Raw genomic sequence first — 19,524 nt, 5'->3', positions numbered from 1 at the left:
GTATATACTGTTTCTTTCTATACATACATACCCACGAGAAAGTCAAATGTATAAATTAGGCACGGCAAGAGATTAACAACAATAACTAATAATAAAATAGAACAATCATAGCAATAGACTGTAATGCAAGTTATGTGAATGTCGTCTGTCTCTCAAAACATCTTATTGTGAACACTGAACCTCAGAAAGTGAAACTGTGGATAATAAGTGACTACTGTAATGCAGATAAACATTTTCCAAAAAATATTGCCCCAGTGAGGCAGATCAAGAATTGTGTTTGATACTCTACATAAAAAAACAAAATTTTGCATCTTTTTGACAGATTGGGTTATAAGGGAGAAAACTCAATCTTCTTCTCACCCATCACCAGGTCCATGGCTAAGGCACCTGTGAGAGGTGTTTGAACCAGAGCAACTCCATTTTGAGTAGAGGCTGTGTAAAATGAGGCTGAGATCTACTGGGCTGCCTTCGCAGATGATCAGCCATTCTAAATCACAGAACGAGATAAGAAGTCAGCACAAGATACAGGTCCTAAAGACCTTACTGACAAAACAGATTGCAGTAAAGAAGCCAGCCCAAACCCACCAAACGCCACCAAGATGGCGACCAGAGTGATCTCTGGTTGTCCTTACTGCTACACTCTCACCAGTACCATGACAGTTTACAAATGCCATGGCAACATAAGGAAGTTACCCTATATGGTCTAAAAAAAAGGGAGGCACGGGGATCCTCTTCCATGAACACTCCTTTTGTGGAAGCCTTCTTTCTCTCTCCTGGATTTCCCTTCTGGGGTCCCCTTCCACACTCTCTCATGGAAGCCTGTCTTCCCCTCCTAAACTCCATTTCTTACTCAGTGTGGAAGCTGCTTTCCTCTCCTGGGTTTCCCTTCTGGGGTCCCCTTCCACACTCTCTCATGGAAGCCTGTCTTCCCCTCCTAAACTCCATTTCTTACTCAGTGTGGAAGCTGCTTTCCTCTCCTGGATTCCATCTTTCTGGATTCTCTCACTGAGTGTGAGAGTTAGCTGTTTCTTTCTCTCCTTCTCCTATTTCTCTCTCTCTCTCTCTCTCTCTAAATAAATCAATTTCTACAAAAAACAAACAAACAAAAAAGGGAGGGACGAGTAATCCACCCCTTTTTTAACATATTATCAAGAAATAACCATAAAAATGGGCAACCAGCAGCCCTTGGGCTGCTCAGTGTATGGAGTAGCCATTCTTTTTTTTTTTTGAGACAGAGTCTTGCTCTGTCGCCCAGGTTGGAGTGCAGTGGCGAAATCTCTGCTCACTGCAATCTGCACCTCCCATGTTTAAGCTATTCTCCTCCGGAGTAGCTGGGATTACAGGCGCCTGCCACCACGCCCAGCTAATCTTTGTGTTTTTAGTACAGATGGGGTTTCACCATCTTGTTCAGGCTGGTCTTGAAGTCCTGACCTCAGGTGATCCACCTACCTCTGCCTCCCAAAGTGCTGGGATTACACGCGTGACCAGGCTATGCCTGGTCGGGAGTAGCCATTCTTTTATTTCTCTACTTGCTTTTTTTTACTTTCTTTTTTTTAGGTGTACAGGAAGTAGAATTTATTGATGAGTGTTATTAAGAGGGGGCAGCACAGTGAAGCCCTCATGAGTGCAGGGCCCACCACTTGTCCAGAGGGCCACGATTGGGGGTGTACTTGACTCCACAGCCATCTGGGATAAGCTGCTTCTCAGCCACCATGTCTTCAAATTCATCGGCATTGAACTTGGTGAGGCCCTACTTCTTTGAGATGTGGATCTTCTGGGGGCCAGGGAACTGGAACTTGGCCCTGCAGGGCCTCAAGCACATGCTCCTTGTTCTGCAGCATGGCATGAATGGACACGATCACTCGGCCAATGTGAACCCTGGCCACAGTTCCCTGGGGCTTTCCAAAGGCACCTCGCATGCCTGTTTGGAGCCTGTCAGCCGCAGCACAGGACAGCATCTTGTTGATGCTGATGATGTAGACAGGGTAGAGCCACACTCGGATATGAAAGCCATCTTTGCCACAATGTTTTACCATGTGCTTATTGGCACAAATTTGGGCAGCCTCCAGGGCTTCAGAGGAGAGCCACTCATATTCATCTGACACCAGGTGGCCACAGAGCGGAAACTCATCCACTTTTGCCTTCTTCCACCCCAGGTCAAAGATGTGAATCTTGACATCAGGGACACCTCGGCAGAAGCGAGACTTTGGTTATGGCTTGTTCTTACAATACTGATAAGAACGGGTGGGGCAGCCGCCCATGGCGACACCAGGATCTTCAGTGGTGCACAGAAGGGAAAGAGCTATTCCTCTACTTTCTTCGTAAACTTGCTTTCACTTTGTGGACTTGCCCTGAATTATTTCTTGGGCAATATCCAACAACCCTCTCTTGGCGCCTGGATCTTGACCTCTTTATCATAACACACCTGTAACAAAAGATGGATTAACAAGAAAAGAAAGCATACAAATTGATTTAATATCACTACCCAAACAAATGTTTTCTCCTACTGTCCTGGATTTTTACCTCCTGTCTTCTTTTTTGGAGACAGAGTCTCACTCTGTCACCTAGGCTGGAGGGCAGCCTCTGCCTCCCAGGTTCAGGCAATTCTCATGCCTCAGCCTCCCACGTAGCTGGGATTACAGGAGTGAGTCACCAGGCTCAGCTAATTTTGTATTTCTAGTAGAGATGAAGTTCCACCATGTTGGCCAGCCTGGTCCCTGACCTCAGGCGATCCACTTGCCTCAGCCTCCCAAAGTGCTGGGATCACAGGCATGAGCCACCGCACCCCGCCTTATCACCTATCTTGACTGGGCATTACAGACAGAGATGCTGAGAGCTGACCTATGTGAGAATTCCTACCTTCTGCTGCTTTTTGTCAGTTGTCTCAGGATCTTTTCTGCAGGCTTCAGAGGGAGCGTGATGTATCAGTTGCCTCACACACCTATAATTAAAGACAGACTAACAAGAAAAAAGACACAGATTTATTTAATAACACAACCCAAACAAGTGTTTTCTCCTGCTGCCTGAATTGAGAAAGGAAGGCATTAGGAGACATTTTTACATTCTCATTCTGGGCACCAGAAACTGTAAGGAGGAAAAAGTAATATCTTTTCGAGGCTGAGCCCCCCTATACAGAAGACAAATTAACAAGAGAAAAGCATACTAATTTATTTAATATAAGTTTTATGTAACACAGGAGCCTTCAGAAATAAAGACCCAATGAGACAGCGAAACCTGTGTATTTTTATGGTAAGTCTGATGAAGAAGTGGGTCCTCATGGAGAAGTGTGCTTGGAAAAAAGGGGTATGATCGAATGGAGATAAACTGGGGAACTTAGCAAGGCCTGCGTGCTCGGATTCTTCTCCATATCCTCGAGTCTTCAGAGATAAGGGCGTCTTTTTCCCCTGGGATAGGAAAGCATCCCTGGAATGAGAGTTTTATGACCTGTTACAGAGAGGAATGAGGGGAAGGTGAGAGAGGCTTTCCTGCTTCTGCTGTTTCCTCGAGTGCCACAGTATCATATCTAGGAAAGCATGTCCTGAACCCATGTCGTTGTATTATACATAAGTTTTTGTTTGTTTGTTTTGAGACAGAGTCTCACTCTGTCACCTAGGTTAGAGAGCAGTGGTGTGATCTTGGCTCACTGCAACTTTTACCTACCACGTTCAAAGGATTCTCCTGCCTTAGCCTCCAAAGTAGCTGAGATTATATAGGCACGTGCCACCATGTCCAGTTAATTTTTTTTTTTTTTTTGTATTTTTAGTACAGTTGGAGTTATACCATGACAGGCAAGATGGTCACGATCTTCTGATCTTGTGATCCACCCTCCTTGGCCTCCAAAAGCTCTGGGATTACAGGCGTGAGCCACCACGCCTGGCCTTATACATAAGTTTTAAATGATCTGTGGCCTCAGCACAGTATTTACAGAGTCAGGATTCTTGCCTTGCTCCAGTTTATTGCTCATATCAGTGTCTACAAGGGATTCAGTTCTTTTTTTTTTTGTCTTGCTCTGTCACCCAGGCTAGAATGCAGTGTCGCAGTCACCACTCATCTGGGCCAAACTGGGCTCAAGTGATCCTCCCACTTCAGCCTCCCAAGTAGGGATCACAAGTGTGAACCACTGCATCTAGATAATTTAAAATTTTTTATAGCAATGGGGTCTCCTTACGCTGCCTTGGCTGGTCTCAAACTCCTATGCTCAAGCAATCCTCCTGCCTCAGCCTCCCAAAGTGCTGGGATTACGGGCATGAGCCACTGCACCCAGCTGGAGTCAATCATTTATGAAGACCCAAATTATATTAGCTATATAATATAGAACAGTAAACAATCTGTCCATCTGAAGCCAGAACTATACTGGAAGTATTTTTAAGGCCCATATTCCTTATATAAAATGCAGATTGCAGAAACGCTTTGCTAACTAGCAGCCACGGCTTCCTCCAGGTGGTCCTTCCCAGCATCTCCACCACAGGGCTAGCGGAATTCTGAAAAACATGCAGCTGAATGCCGCCCTGGAAACTAAATTGCTCCCTGCATTTCAGATGTTCTAAATCCATCAGTGTAAGCACTGGAAAAGAAACAAATGAAAAAAAAAAATAACCCAAACTCATCTCTCAACTTTAAAGATTCTAATAATCTGTCAAAAGACAGTTTTGCAACCAGAGGAGCAGCAGGCAGGAAATGGAGATCTTTTTCTTATTTGTAGTCTTGGGCTTAGATATTGAAAGGAAATAGGCACTTGAAGCGTTTCACAGTTGAGGAGGCCAAAGCAGGTAGGGCAGAAAATCTGCTCTCTTCCACCTGAAACTGTCTGCTTAGAAACACTGCTGCTCATTGATCCCAAGCCAGGGCAGTGGTTTCTGGGTTGTTAGAGGGGTTTTTCTTGGCTGCCAGGCTGACAGCAATGCAGAGCTTAGAAATGACAACTGAACAATAGGAAAATTCCACCATGTTGGTATTAATCATTACAAAGGGAAACCTGTTCCCTGATGTTGAAAAGCCTAGAGCAGGGAGTCAGTCAGTCCCTTTGCTCCCCTCCTCCTGACCAAATTCAGCCACCAAAGCAATCAAACAAGGGTAAGGGAGATGGGAAGAGGGAGAAAGGTTGTTCAAAGGCCTCATTATCCTATTTTCTTAGAAAAAGTATCTTTGTAACTACGGTGAAGTGCATTGTTATCAGATAAAGGCCTGTGTAGCAGCCTGTACAACTGAGTGACTAATAGTTTATTATTTGATACTGATGATTAATACAACAAAGTGCCAATAAGTGACTCAATCCTCAATCCTTATTCAGAAGATTTTATCAGGTGCTTGCTAAAAGCTTGCGTGGAAATACGAATAATCGTTTGCCCGAATAATATTCTCTCATGTGTATGTAGAAAGGGGATGTGTTTCAGCATCTCCTGGCTTAAATGAAAACACAAATAAGTCTATTTCCTATTTGGTTTTACCATGTTGGCCAGGCTGATCTAGAACTCCTGACCTCAAGTGATCCATCTGACTTGGCTTCCCAAGGGCTGGCATTACAGGTATGAGCCACCGAGTCCGGCCAGTTCTATTTCTTTTCATTTTTCTTAGGTTTTCTTTGTCATCCCTATTCTAGCAACATTCTAGCGGGGTCAATGAAGAGCTGCTCGTCTCCTTATGAACACTGAGGAGTGGGTCGTATCTGCTGGTCTGGAGGTGTTGGGGTCTGCATTAGTTTCTTTCTCAGCATTGTCTATGATTTGTTACTATTGTTAAGGTTATAAAGTAGCAGTAAAGAAAATTTAGAAGATGGAAACAGTAAATCCCAACTATTTTCCCTTTTGAAAATTTCATTCTAAATTAGCTCTTAGGCATTCTCATTTGTTTACACGGTAGCTCATTTCACATGTGCATAATGATAGACCCTGCATGCCTTTTTGAACATTCCACAGTAGCCATTTTGCTTCCTTTATGTAGGCTACTACACACACACACACACGCACACACACACACACACACACACACACTTTTTTTTTTTTGAGATGGAGTCTTGCTCTGTTGCCCCAGGCTGGAGTGCAATGGTGCGATTTCAGCTCACTGTAACCTCTGCTCCCCCGGTTCAAGCGATTCTCCTATCTCAGCCTCCTGAGTAGCTGGGATTTCAGATGTGAGCCACCACGCCCAGCTGATTTTTGTATTTTCGGTAGAGACAGGGTTTTATCATGTTGGCCAGGCTGGTCTTGAACTCCTGTCTGCCCACCTTGGCCTCCCAAAGTGCTGGGATTACAGACGTGAGCCACCATGCCAAGACTTTTTAAAAAATAGATAGGATCTTGCTCTGCCACCCAGGCAGGAGTAGGAGTGTAGTGGCATGATATGGATCACTGTAGCCTCAACTTCCCTAGCTCAAGCCATCCTCCTGCCTCAGCCTCATGAATAGTTGGAACTACAATTATACACCACTGAGCATGGCTAATTTTTAAATTTTTTTGTAGAGACAAGATCTTGATATGTTGGCCAGGCTGGTCTCGAACTCCTGGGCTCAAATGATCCTCCTGTATCGGCCTCCCAAGGTGCTAGAATTACGGATGTAAACCACTGCACCTGGTCATATTTCAAATGGCTTCATTGTACCATAACTTACTTAATGCCTTATTGTTGAATATATAGCTTGTTTTCTTCCTTTCTTCAACTTCTTGTTTTTTTGAGGTGGCATCTCATTCTGTCACTCAGGCTGGAGTGCAGTGGCGCCATCTCCGCTGACTGCAACTTCCGCCTCCCAGGTTCAAGTGATTCTCCTGCCTCAGCCTTTGGAGTAGCTGGGATTGCAGGTGCATGCCACCATGCACAGCTGATTTTTGTATTTTTAGTAGAGATGGAGTTTTACCATGTTGGCCAGGCTGGTCTCAAACTTCTGACATCAGGTGATTCATCCCCTCATCCTCCCAAAGTTCTGGGATTATAGGCGTGGCCACTGTTCCCGGCCCAACTTCTTAACCTCAAAACCTGTCTTCTTCCTTTCTTCCTCTGCTAAATCCCACCTCTTCTTATTTATTTTGGCTTTTTATTCCAAGTTTCCAAAAGTGGGATTATTGTCTCAAGGCAAATAAAGATTTTTACTGTTCTTTTTTTTTTTGAGACGGAGTTTCGCTCTTGTTACCCAGGCTGAAGTGCAATGGCGCGATCTCGGCTCATCGCAACCTCCGCCTCCTGGGATCAGGCAATTCTCCTGCCTCAGCCTCCTGAGTAGCTGGGATTACAGGCACATGCCACCATGCCCAGCTAAGTTTTTGTATTTTTAGTAGAGACGGGGTTTCACCATGTTGACCAGGATGGTCTTGATCTCTTGACCTCGTGATCCACCCGCCTCGGCCTCCCAAAGTGCTGGGATTACAGGCGTGCTGTTCTTTATATAATATTGTTAAATTGTTTTCCAAAATATTTGTAGCAATTCACACTACCAGCAACAGAAGATGAGAGTAGCAAATTCCACACCTTCTTCTAACAGTTCGAATTGCCAAAAAATCCTCACAGATACTTTTATACATATATTTTATTTTTAGTGAGGTTCATAATTTTAAGTTTTTTATTTACTAATTATGCTTCCTTTTATTGAAATCTTCATTGATCTACTAGGATCTGTGTGTTTTTCTTACCAGCTTGTATGAATGTTTTAAATAGTAAAGAATGTGCTGTATTTATCATTTTTGCTAAATTTAGTTTTCAGTTTTCACAGCCTCTTGTATGACATTCTACTTTGGTTGAGGAAGATTTTTCTTGGGATGTGAATGTTTTCAATACTTCTTTTTTTTTTTTTTTTTTTTTTTGTGACGGAGTCTACCTCTGTCACGCAGGCTGGAGTGAAGTGGCACGATCTGTGCTCACTGCAACCTCCGCCTCCTGGGTTCAAGCGATTCTTCTGCCTTAGCCTCCCAAGTAACTGGGATTACAGGTGCCTGCCACACCCAGCTAATTTTTGTGTTTTTAGTAGAGACAGGGTTTCACCATGTTGGCCAGGCTGGTCTCCAACTCCTGACCTCAAGTGATCCATCCACCTTGGCCTCACAAAGTGTTGGGATTAAAAGGCATGAGCCATTTCACCCAGCCTTGACCTTTCTTTAGCTAAATGTATTGACTTCTGGCTTTGTGATTTAGTCTTCTAAAGTTAATAGAGTAATCCAGCAATTAGAGGTTTGATAAATACTCAACCTTTTCTATAAATTAATATTTAGGGTTTTTTTTACAGTATCATGTAGCATATGATATAAGCACAAATGGATTTTTGGCTCTAATTACTAACTACTAGCCACTGTTCCTTTCTTTCCTGGTCATCTTATGTGGCTTCCCTTACGATATATTAAATTCTTATAACCACGGAGCTGTCCCAACCCAGTGCTACATATTCATTTAGTGTTGCTTTGGAATATGCTCTAATGTAAGGCAGTGCTGGTTCGCTTCTTAATCTTTTTCTTTTCTAGGATATTCTGTGATATTAACCTATTCCTTCTTTTAAATGAGATTTGAAATTGTATCATCAACTTTAAAGCCTCATGTTGGAATTTGATGGTATTGCTTTAAACCTGAGAAATTATATCTTGCACTACCTGGGATAAAGTCACAAACAGTGACTGGAATATTTTTCCAATGGGTATTGTGAGTCAAGTTGGGCTACATAAGTTTTCGCTCAGAACAGCCTGAGGCAGACATGAACAGAGAGGCCAATATACATCATAGCCAAGGAGAGGATTGCAGCTCTTTGTCAGAGGGAAATGTCACAATCAGTTCCAAGGGGAGTGAGTTAAGCCTTGAAAGGTACAAAGAATATTAAGAAATTTAAAACCAAGGAGCAAGAATAGACCAGAAAACAGGTGCTAAATGGCCGTCAGTGCCTAAGCGAACGCTTGGATCTTCCTCCTGGAACTTTTCCACAACGCCGTTGACTTTCCCTTTCTCTCATTTTTGTAAACTGGAAATAAGCTTTTATCAACCTTGTGAACTGTCCTCCTGAATGAAATCCAGGCGCCTCTGAGCTTTCTCCAGTCTTCAACATGATCTCAGTGTTTGATGAATTCAGTAAACATCTTCAGCTAACTGAGAGTGCCTCCTTCATTGCAGCTGCCTCACTCTGTATTTTTTAACAGGTTGAAGAAATATTTGTTTTGTAATATTCTGCAATATTTTGTTTCAAAATGTGTACCCTTGGAATCAGCTGTAAATAATATATACCTTTAATCATTTTCCAACTTCAAAATTGCTTTTTTAAAAAAATCAAAAAGACATGATGCTCTTTTAACTCTAAACACTGTTTTCTAAGACTAAAATATTTTCAACAAAAATTTTCAGGTATATTCTATTTTCCACAGTCTAGATCAAGAGAGCAGAGAATAGCCAGGTAAGTTCCCAATAAATCTGTCTTTACTCGAATGCTGCTATGAGTTCAAACACATTTTATAGATGAATGGTTTTCGAAATTCTCTAGAGTTTTATTTTTATTGGAAACTCTTTTTACAAATGACATCTCCATGAGTAAATATTTAAAAGAACAAGTATCGGCCAGGTGCAGTGAATCCCAGCACTTTGGGAGACTGAGGCCGGTGGATCACCTGAGGTCAGGAGTTCGAAACAAGCCTGGCCAATATGGTGAAACCCCATCCTTACTAAAAATACAAAAATTAGCCGGACATGGTGGCAGGCGCCTGTAGTACCGGCTACTTGGGAGGTGGAGGCAGGAGAATAACTTGAACTGGGGTTGAAGTGAGCCGAGATCATGCCACTGCACTCCAGTCTGGGTGACAGAGGAAGACTATTCTGACTGTTGCATCCATTACAATACTGTATTCCAATGTTAGATCTCAAGACCAAAACTCTTTGAAACTTCAGTGTTATCTGCAGAATTCCCGTTTGAAAGTGCTTCACTCTTCTTAATCTTTTGGGAGTATTTTTTTAGTAGACAATTATATTTTACCAGTCTATCTCATTCCTTTGGGGAAACTTCTCCTCGTTTTAGCCATGAGATTCAATGGTAGCACCCATCATTTATGTCACCCCACATTCTCGGCCACATCACTAGTCACAAGGAGAAACCTTGAATCAACAGAAGAAGATACATGGAATTTCAAGGCACTGACCACAGTGCTTGATCTTGGAAAAGCCACGTGTGACAGACACTCCTGGTTCTTTGCGTCACTCCATTGGGCTTCCCAATTCTGCAAGCCTGTGCTCTTGGCCCTGTGTGCTCTGTGTCTAAGAGCTCACATCTGTGACTCTTTTCTGAGATCTACCCCAGGCTACTGGAGATGCTTTGCCTTTATATATTGCCTGCAAGCAAGTGCAAAGAGTCAAAAGCACCTGAAATCCATGCTCCCTGGGGCAGCCTTTAGCCAATGCCTGACTGCTCTGGGAGTTTAGCGCCCAGGAAAATTGTCTGGTGTCTGGATAACTCAGAGCCTCGTCCATACACTAGGGCGCCCTTGCAGAATCAGGCTAAGACTGGAGTTTTCCTGCCTTGCTTGGCTTCTTTCATACCCTTCCTTGGCTTCTTCCCCATTCACTGTCCTGTTCCCTGCACTTCCCCTACCCTCCCCACTTCCCATTTCCTTTCTCTTAGAGCACTTTAGTTATATTAGGTTGGTGCCAAAGTAATTGCGGGTTTTTTTTTCCTTTAAGATGGAGTCTTGCCAGGCTGGAGTGCAGTGGCACGATCTGGTCTCACCGCAACCTCCAACTCCCTGGTTCAGGCAATTCTCCTGCCTCAGCCTCCTGAGTAGCTGGGATTACAGGCACATGCCACCACACCCAGCTAATTTTTGTGTTTTTTATTTTTAGTAGAGATGGGGTTTCACCATGTTGGTCATCATCTCGACCTCCTGACCTTGTGATCTGCCCACCTCCCCACCCAAAGTGCTGGGATTACAGGCATGAGCCACTGTGCCTGACCTCACATTTCTTTTTGAGTGCTAATTCACTTCTCAGATGCATCTCATATTCTTTTCCCTGAGCCTTTGAAGCTCCCTTTCTATTATCAAGACACCCCCATGGTGCTGAGCATGGCAGCTCATACCTGTAATTCCAGCACTCTGAGTGAGGTAAGAGAATCTCTTGAGGCCAGGCATTTGAGACCAGCCTGGGTAACAGCGAGAGCCCGTCTCTACAAAAAATTAAAAAAATAGTTGGGTGTGGCAACGTGTGCCTATCATCCCAGCTACTCTAGAGGCTGAGATGGGAGGATCGCTTGAGCCCAGGAGTTTGAAGCTGCAGTGAGCCATGATTGCACCACTGCACTCCAGCCTGAGGAATAGAGTAAGACCCTGTTTCCAAACACAAAACAAAACCAACCGTGGGTTTGGGCCTCAGCCCAGCCTGAAGTTAGGGCTGCTCACGGTGCTCTTGGGACATTTGCCTTCATCTCCCTGCATTGAGAGCAAACAGGAGGTGCTGGGAGAGGCAGGAAGGCAGGGTTTCCAATAGCATCAGGCAGGAGGAGACAAAGGAGTTTTTCATTTTGGCAGAATCCTCACTCTAAGATGGTAGGAACATACAGTTAGAGCTGTATATCCCTTTGGGAAACTTTTTGGGAACTAGAAAAATCTACCTCCATTTGACTGTGTTATTTTCTGCTTTATGAAAAGCAGAGATGTGTGCTTTTCATATAGCTTTATAGATGTAAACTTCAATACTGTATCAGAAAAAAAAGAGAAAGGAAGAAAGAGAGAGAAAAAGAGAGAAAGAAGGAAGGAAAGAAAGAAGAAAAGGAAGGAAGGAAAGAAGGGAGGAAGGAAAGAAGGAAAGCAGGAGGTAAGGAAAGGGAAGGGAAAGAAAGGAAGGAAGGAAAAGGGAAAGGAAGAAAGGAAGGAAAGAAAAGGGAAGGGAAAGGAAGAGAAGGAAGGGAAAGAGAAAGGAAAGGAAGGGAAGGAAGGAAGGAAGGAGGGAAGAAAAGAAGAACTTGACATTTGATAACTATGTTTGTGAGCATCTTTCTGGCCATTGTGTCATCTCATTTTGATGGGCACGTGTCAAGCTTCCGTGCTGCCTTGATCTCTTTCCCTTCACTGAGACTTGATGTTATCTGGTGCTGGTTTTCCTTTTAACCAGTTATCAGGAGTAGGTGGCTTGTTTTCCCTTTCCTCTTTAAACTTCACACCTATAAACTTCATAGTCATACATGTTGCTACATAACATATGACCACAAACTTAGCCACTGAAAGCAGCCCTCTTGGAGGAGCTCACAGGGCTGTGGTCCACAGTCTAGCAGAAGGCTGTGTTCCTAGGGTCTCATGCAGCTGGAATGGAGGCTGTGCTGGGTGGAGCGCTTATCTGGACATTCTGGGGAAGAAGAAACAGCTTTCAAGCTCCTTCAGGCTGTTGGCAGAATTCAGATCCTGTGGCTGGTGAGGACCGAGGCCTCGCCTTCCTTGCTGGCTGTCAAGTGGGGGTGACTGTCAGCTCTAGAAGCTCTCTCTGTTCCTTGCATGAGGCCCCCTATATCTTCAAAGCCAGTAATAGGCGTGAATCTCCTCACATTTTGAATTTCTCTGACTTCCTTTTCTGCTACTTTCTAGAGAAAATTCTCTGCTTTGAAGGGCCTGCCTGACTGGGTAGGCCGGCCAGTGTGATCTCCATGAAGAGCGGCAGACTGGGGAGTTTACAGCTGCAAAGCACTTTCATAGCTGTGCCTAGCTTAGCATTTGATTGCACTAGTGGGGCACAGGACTCTGTAGGAAGGGGCCATCTCTAGAGTTCTGCCCACCACAGCTACCAGCCTGGAAGCACTTGAGTCCCTTCTGAGGGTCCCGGATGAATGCGGAGGGCTCCACGTTCCGGAACTAGTAAGAGTATGAGCTCTAATGGCGGCTTCCGCTCCGGGGGTTACTCGCTGCTTATGGCTTGGATTTTTTCTGCTATGCCTGTGTGTCACCTCATTCTTAATCTTCTTTGGGTGGGAGGTTTAGAGTTTCCTCCTACATTATTTGCAAAGCTAAACATTCTTGTTAAAAATCACGTTCGTTGAAATGTATACGGGAGCTAGTTATATTGAACTAGGAGGGCATTTTGGAGTATATAATCTCGTATAATAATAGATTCAGTGTCCACATATTCTTTACGAATCAAATGAATCTCTCTCTTTCTCTCTATCCGTGTGTTCTCTCTCTCCGTGCATGTGTGTGTGTGTTTATTTACCGGTGATATGCCATGGCTACTAAGCAATGAGAATGGACACCAACTATGAGTGACCCACGCAGCTAAATAACAGCCCTGCTGTGCTGCTGTGTCTAGGAGGCACTGTATTAAGTGCTGTGGGAGACACCAAGATGAATACAAAAATAAAGATCTGGCATAAAAATACTGTGAGAAGGCAGGCATGGTGGCTCATGCCTATAATCCCAGCACTTTGGGAGGCTGAGGTAGGAGGATCACTTGGTGCCAGGAGTTCCAGGCTGCAGTGAGCCGAGACTGCACCCCTCCACTCTAGCCTGGTGACAGAGTGAGACCCTGTCTCAAAAGAAAAAAAAAATCTTGTGAGGAAGATGAAGTATGTGTATAAAGAGTAAAGAGAGATGAAAATACTCATAAACTGCTCTTCGAGGTGAGAGGGGAGAAAGATTATTTCTAGCTCAGGAGTCTGGAAGCTTTTATGAGCCTGCTGCTCATGAGAAGCCTGCAGACCAGATACCCAGGCCTTACACATCTCAGCTAGGGAAAGGCTGTTTCTCAAGGTTTCTCTAGACTATACGTATGAATGTGCTACAGAATATAAAAGACACTTTGATGTCTAATGCAGGAGTAACTGTTTTCTGAGTTAGACCTAATTTTGAATATTTAAAAATAAACCATGACATCATGACACAATCAATTTCATGACCTCAAGAGACTCAAGGGACTAGCCAACAGATTATCTATTGCTATTTTATTTTCATTCAAAGTAACATTATAGAATGTTCAGATGTTATCTTACTGGCCTTCCATCTGCTCACAAGATTTCCTTGTTTCGGGTTTCTCATCTCTTGATGAGCAATCTTGAAACTGGATTCTGTTTCAGCAACTGCACATATGCTGTAAAAGGAAGATGTGTCGACCCTTCTCGTGGCGCCCTTCAGTGTGCAGAGGATTGGTGCAGTGCTTGCTTTGATGGGTTGTTTGCAAAAATGGCTGCAGTTATTTAGCTCCCTCTGCAGTGATGGAGTCTGTGTCCCCTCCACTTTGACTCTCAGCTAATCCTGTGCCCTGCTTAGACCAAGAGTATGCAAAAGAAGGCTGGGTGTGGTGGCTCAAGCCTGTGACCCCAGCACTTTGGGAGGCTGCGGTGGGTGGATCACAAGGTCAGGAGTTCAAGACTAGCCTGGCCAACATAGTGAAACCCCGTCTCTATTAAAAATACAAATATTAGCTGGCTGTGGTGGTGGGCGCCTGTAGTCCCAGCAACTTGGGAGGCTGAGGCAGGAGAATAGCTTGAACCTGGGAGGTGGAGGTTGCAGTGAGCTGAGGTCAGGCCACTGCACTCCAGCCTGAGTGACACAGTCAGACTTTGTCTCAAAAAAAAGAGATTGCAAAAGAAGTGACTGTGCTGAGCTCTCATGTCCAGAGACAATGCACACTTCCATGCCTCTTTCAAACTCTACTGAGCCACCTTGCGAACAGCCCAGGCTCCTCATCCAGCCCAAGCCAGAGGCAGAGCCGACGGCAGTTGATTGAGGGAATGCAGCTGAGGCCAGCAGAGCTGGAGATTCACCAGAAGGAATTCATAGCTGTTATTTTAAGACACTAAGTTTTGGGTTGCTTTGCAAATATGATCATAGTTCCATTTCTCTTCAGAGGCAGGTCAAACAGGTAAGTACCACTCTGCTCTTAGTAGCAACATCAGACAGTAGTCTGGGACAAAAGTTTCTCACAGAAACTTCACAAGCATGACAGACTCCATGTGTTTCAATAACAGGCAAACTATCTTTCTGTGAGAGGCACACTCAGATTTTGTGTAATTTACTTAAGAACTATGGTTAAAAGCCACATTATTTTATTTCCATCCTTCTTCTAAGAGTGGAAAAAACCAGGCTGGGCGAGGTGGCTCATGCCTGTAATCCTAGCACTTTGGGAGGCTGAGGTGGGTGGATCACAAGATCAGGAGTTTGAGACCAGCTTGACCAATATGGTGAAACCCTGTCTCTATTAAAAATACAGAAATTAGGTGGGCATGGTGGAGGGTACCTGTAATCCCTCAGCTACTTGGGAGGCTGAGGCAGGAGAATCGCTTGAACCCAGGAGGCGGAGGTTGCCGTGAGTTGAGATTGTGCCATTGCACTCATCTGGGCGACAAGAGCAAAACTCTGTCTCAAAACCCATTAAATGTATAATATGCTTTAGGGGCTTCAGACTTAAACAGGTGAATTTAATTGAAGGTCTTCGGGACCTCTGATCTTTCTAAATGTTCTAGTGGCGCCATTCACACAGCATTGGCCAAATTTTGGGGGTCGTGTCTGAAACATTTGGATAGCAAAAAAGTCTTTTTATGTTAAAAATTATTTTACCTGATTTCTTTTCATAAGTAATATTTACAGTGTACTTTATCTTTAACAGAACATTTAATCCTTATAACTTTAAGATGTAGGTAGGTATTATCCCCAAATGCTCCCCCCAAAACATATAATACATGAAAAAAGCTGAGGCTCAGAGAGATGAAGTCATTATCCCTAATAAAAGAGGCAAGGCATGCTCCTATTACCATCTGACACCGAAACTCATCCTTTTTCCACATGTTAATAAATGTTCAGTGGTTTGGCATCGGATAGTATATTTCCTTTAGGGCCTTCAAAACGTCTTCTATTTCTCTTCTTGCACATCTTTTTTTTTTTTTTTTTTTTTTGGGAGACAAGAGTTTTCTTCTTGTTGCCCAAGCTGGAGTGCAATGGCATGATCTCAGCTCACTGCAACCTCCACCTTCTGGGTTCAAGCAATTCTCCTGCCTCAGCCTCCTGAGTAGCTGAGATTACAGGCATGTGCCACCATGCTTGGCTAATTCTGTATTTTTAGTAGAGACAGGGTTTCACCATTTGGCCAGGTTAGTCTCGAACTCCTGACCTCAGGTGATCCTCCCAAAGTGCTGGGATTACAGGTGTGAGCCACTGTGCCCGGCCTAACGTCTGCCTTTAATTTGGAAAATACCAAGTAGAGAAATCATTAACTTATAACAATAAGCCATTTAATTTTAAAAAAAGGTCCAGTGCAGTTGCTCACACCTGTAATTCCAGCAGTTTAGGGGGCGGAGACAGGCGGATCACTTGAGATCAGAAGTTCGAGAGCAGCCTGGGCAACATGGCAAAACCCTGTATCTACAAAAATTAGCCCGGTGTGGTGGTGTATGCCGATTCAGGAGGCTGAGGTAGGAGGATGGCTTGAGCCTGGGAGGCAGAGGTGCAGTGAGCCATGATAGTGCCACTTTGCTCCAGCCTGGGCAACAGAGCCAGACTGTATCTCCAAAACACACACACACACACACACACACACACACACACACACTACACCACAAAAAAAACCCCACTTCTTTCCAGTTTTACTTGTGTGTTCAGCTTTCAAATGTTTATAATGTACCACTAACCTTACCACTGCATTGAGTTTGCCCTTCCTCTCAACATTTTGTTATGAATACTTTAAAGATCCAGAAAAGTCGAAAGTTTTTTTCGTTTTGTTTTGCTTTGTTTGAGATGAAGTCTTGCTCTGTCACCAGGCTGGAGTACAATGGCACTGTCTCGGCTCACTGCAACCCCCGCCTCCTGAGTTTAAGCAATTCTCCTGCCTCAGCCTCCCGAGTAGCTGGGACTACAGGCACATACCACCATGCCTGGCTGATTTTTATAGTTTTAGCAGAGATGGGTCTTTGCCATTGTTGGCCAAGCTGGTCTTGAACTCCTGACCTCAAATGATCCACCCTCCTTGACCTCTCAAAGTGCTGGGATTACAAGCATGGACTGTTAAGAATATTGCTTTGTGAGCAAAGGTTTGTCACTTCACCTTGGCACCAGGTTCTGCAGACAAAACCACTGATGATCTGAAAGTCAACTTCAAAGGAAGGACACCAATAAAAGCGCCAACTGCAATCAGTTTCAAAATGACTTACATAGTCTGAATGGTGGCATTGCCTGCCTGCTCATAGGAAAGGCTGGCAAGAATGCAACTCCTGCCCGCTGGCCCAGAGAGTGCTCCTTCATTGAAGCTCTAATTCTGAGTCATATTTTGGGTCTTTCTTTTCCTTCTTTCTTTTTGAACTCCTGGGACTTCCCTCTCTATAGTGATAACAAGCAAAGATAAAAGATAAGGAAAGGAAATAATGGACTTGTGGGCTGTAGAAGAGTAGAAAATTATCTCACAGCTCTGTCAAAGGGGTTATATTTCTGGGACGGAGGGTAAGATCCACTGAGAAGAGAAAACTAAAAAACACAAATATTGATGGAGAGAAGAGGTAAGACAACTCCAGAGGAATGATTCAGCTTGCATAGAAGTTAGGAGGAGGAGCAGTCAGCGCGTGCTATGAAGCTGGAGTTCTGGCAGAGGTCTGAAAGTGGGGCCCTGGAAATACTCCACTACTGTTTTCAACTAGAATAGGGTCCACATAGCCCTGTAATTGATTTTATGTCCCAAGCACATGCTACTTCATGCCTCAGACTACTCACTTAATATAAGAATTGAACTAAAGGGACTCCATAATCCCCATCATAAATAGATTTGAGACTTGTGACTTAGGGAGCTCCACAAATTTCAGTATAGATTAGTTGTTTTTGTAGATGGGGTGGGGTGAGCTCTCTGGCTGCCTGATTATGGCTGCTGGGAGCTTCTCCAGAGGGTGTAGTCCAGCAACTCCTCTTCCTCCTGCTAAAACCACCGCCACCCTGCTTGGAGATAAGAAGATGTTTAAAAAATGTTAATACCTACCAGGAGAGCACTCAGAGCAAAGCAACTAGAGGAATGGGAAGAGGATGGACGGAGAGAATTGTGGAGGAGCTTAGTCCATTGTCTTTTTTTTTTTAATTGAAAATAAGTGTAAACAATATAAGCAAGAATAATCCTCACAAAGGCAGCACAAACTTGATGAATTATTAAGAATTGCTCAGCCCACAATCTGAAAGAGAATAAGAACAAGAGAGACAATACCAGATCTAACCCACTTAGCCACTAGTGACTGTAAATACCTGCAACCCCGATAGTGTTATTGAGCTTAATTTATCTCATCAGAATTGTCAACAATTTCTCTCCATTCATAAATTTAGTTTAAAGTGATCCTGAGTGTTCATATCAATGAGCACCTGGAAGAAATGAATGTATTTCCTCTCTGGAGGATATCATCTCTATTTTGGCCCTCTCCAAATTCTCACAAGTAATTTTTTTTTTTTTTTAAGGAAAGAAAAAAAAAGGAGTGAAGGAGAGGAAGAAAGAGGAAGAAAAAGAGGGAGAGAGAATGGAAATGTTGCTTTATTCTAAAAATGGGTATTAATAATGGCTGATCAATATTTCATTTAAACCTATGAGTAGGTGTGATATAGTATTGACAAAATGTATATTTCGTATATTTAAAGTGGAGAGCTCTATAAATATTTATTAAGTTTACTTTTTCCGGATCTGAGTTCAAGTCCTGGATATCCTTATTAATTTTCTGTCTCGTTGAGTCTAAATCTCTTTATAGGTCTTATGTATCTGGGTGTTGGGACTATTAGCTCTTATTGTTGCATTGATCGTTTTACCACTATATCTTTGTTGCTTTAAAATCTATTTTATCAGATGCAAGAATTACAACTCCTGCTTTTTATTTATTTATTTATTTATTTATTTTTGCTCTCCATTTAGTTGGTTAATCTTTCTTCATCCCTTTGTTTTGAGTCTTTGTGTATCCTTGCATGTGAAATGGGTCTGGATGCAGCATACCATTGGGTCTTGGCTGTATCTTTTGATTGGGGGATTTAGTCGATTTAAATTTAGGATTACTGCCATTTGATGTTAACTGGCTGTTTTTTCCATTCGTTCATGTAAATTCTTCTTTATGCTGATGCTCTTTACTTTTTGGTATATTTTTAGAAAGACTAATACTGGTTGTTTCTTTCTATGTGTAATGCTTCTTTCAGAAGTTCTTGTAAAGCAGGTCTGGTGGTAATAAAATCTCTGAGTACTTGCTTATTCATAAAAGATTTTATTTTTCCTTCAGCTGTGAAGCTTAGTTTGGCTGGATATAAAATTCTGGGTTGAAAGTTCTGTTCTTTAAGGATGTTGAATATTGGGCCCCACTCTCTTCTGGCTTGTAGGGTTTCTGCTGAGAGATCTGCTGTAAGTCTGACAGGCTTCCCTTTGTGGGTAACCTGACCTTTCTCTCTAGCTGCCCTTAGTATTTTCTCCTTCATTTCAACCCTGGTGAATCTAATGATTATGTGCCTTGGGGTTGCTCTTCTTGAGGAATATCTTTGTGGTATTCTCTGTATTACCTGGGGTTGAATATTGTCCTGCTTTGCTAGGTTGGGAAAGTTTTCCTGAATAATATCCTGAAGAGTATTTTCCAGCTTGGATTCATTCTCTCTGTCGCATTCAGGT

At 43.3% G+C, this 19,524-nt stretch overlaps 1 pseudogene; it reads right to left on the bottom strand.

Annotated features, from left to right (window-relative positions):
- Nucleotides 1-1,618: 1,618 nt before the first annotated feature.
- LOC100405227 (large ribosomal subunit protein uL16-like) lies at nucleotides 1,619-2,261 on the bottom strand (annotated as a pseudogene).
- Nucleotides 2,262-19,524: the final 17,263 nt, after the last annotated feature.

The sequence above is a fragment of the Callithrix jacchus genome, chromosome 4 (assembly GCF_049354715.1).
Source record: "Callithrix jacchus isolate 240 chromosome 4, calJac240_pri, whole genome shotgun sequence".
NCBI classification, from domain to species: Eukaryota; Metazoa; Chordata; class Mammalia; order Primates; family Cebidae; genus Callithrix; species Callithrix jacchus.
The sequence above is the reverse complement of the archived record's forward strand: the minus strand, read 5'-3'. Positions and strand labels throughout refer to the sequence as shown.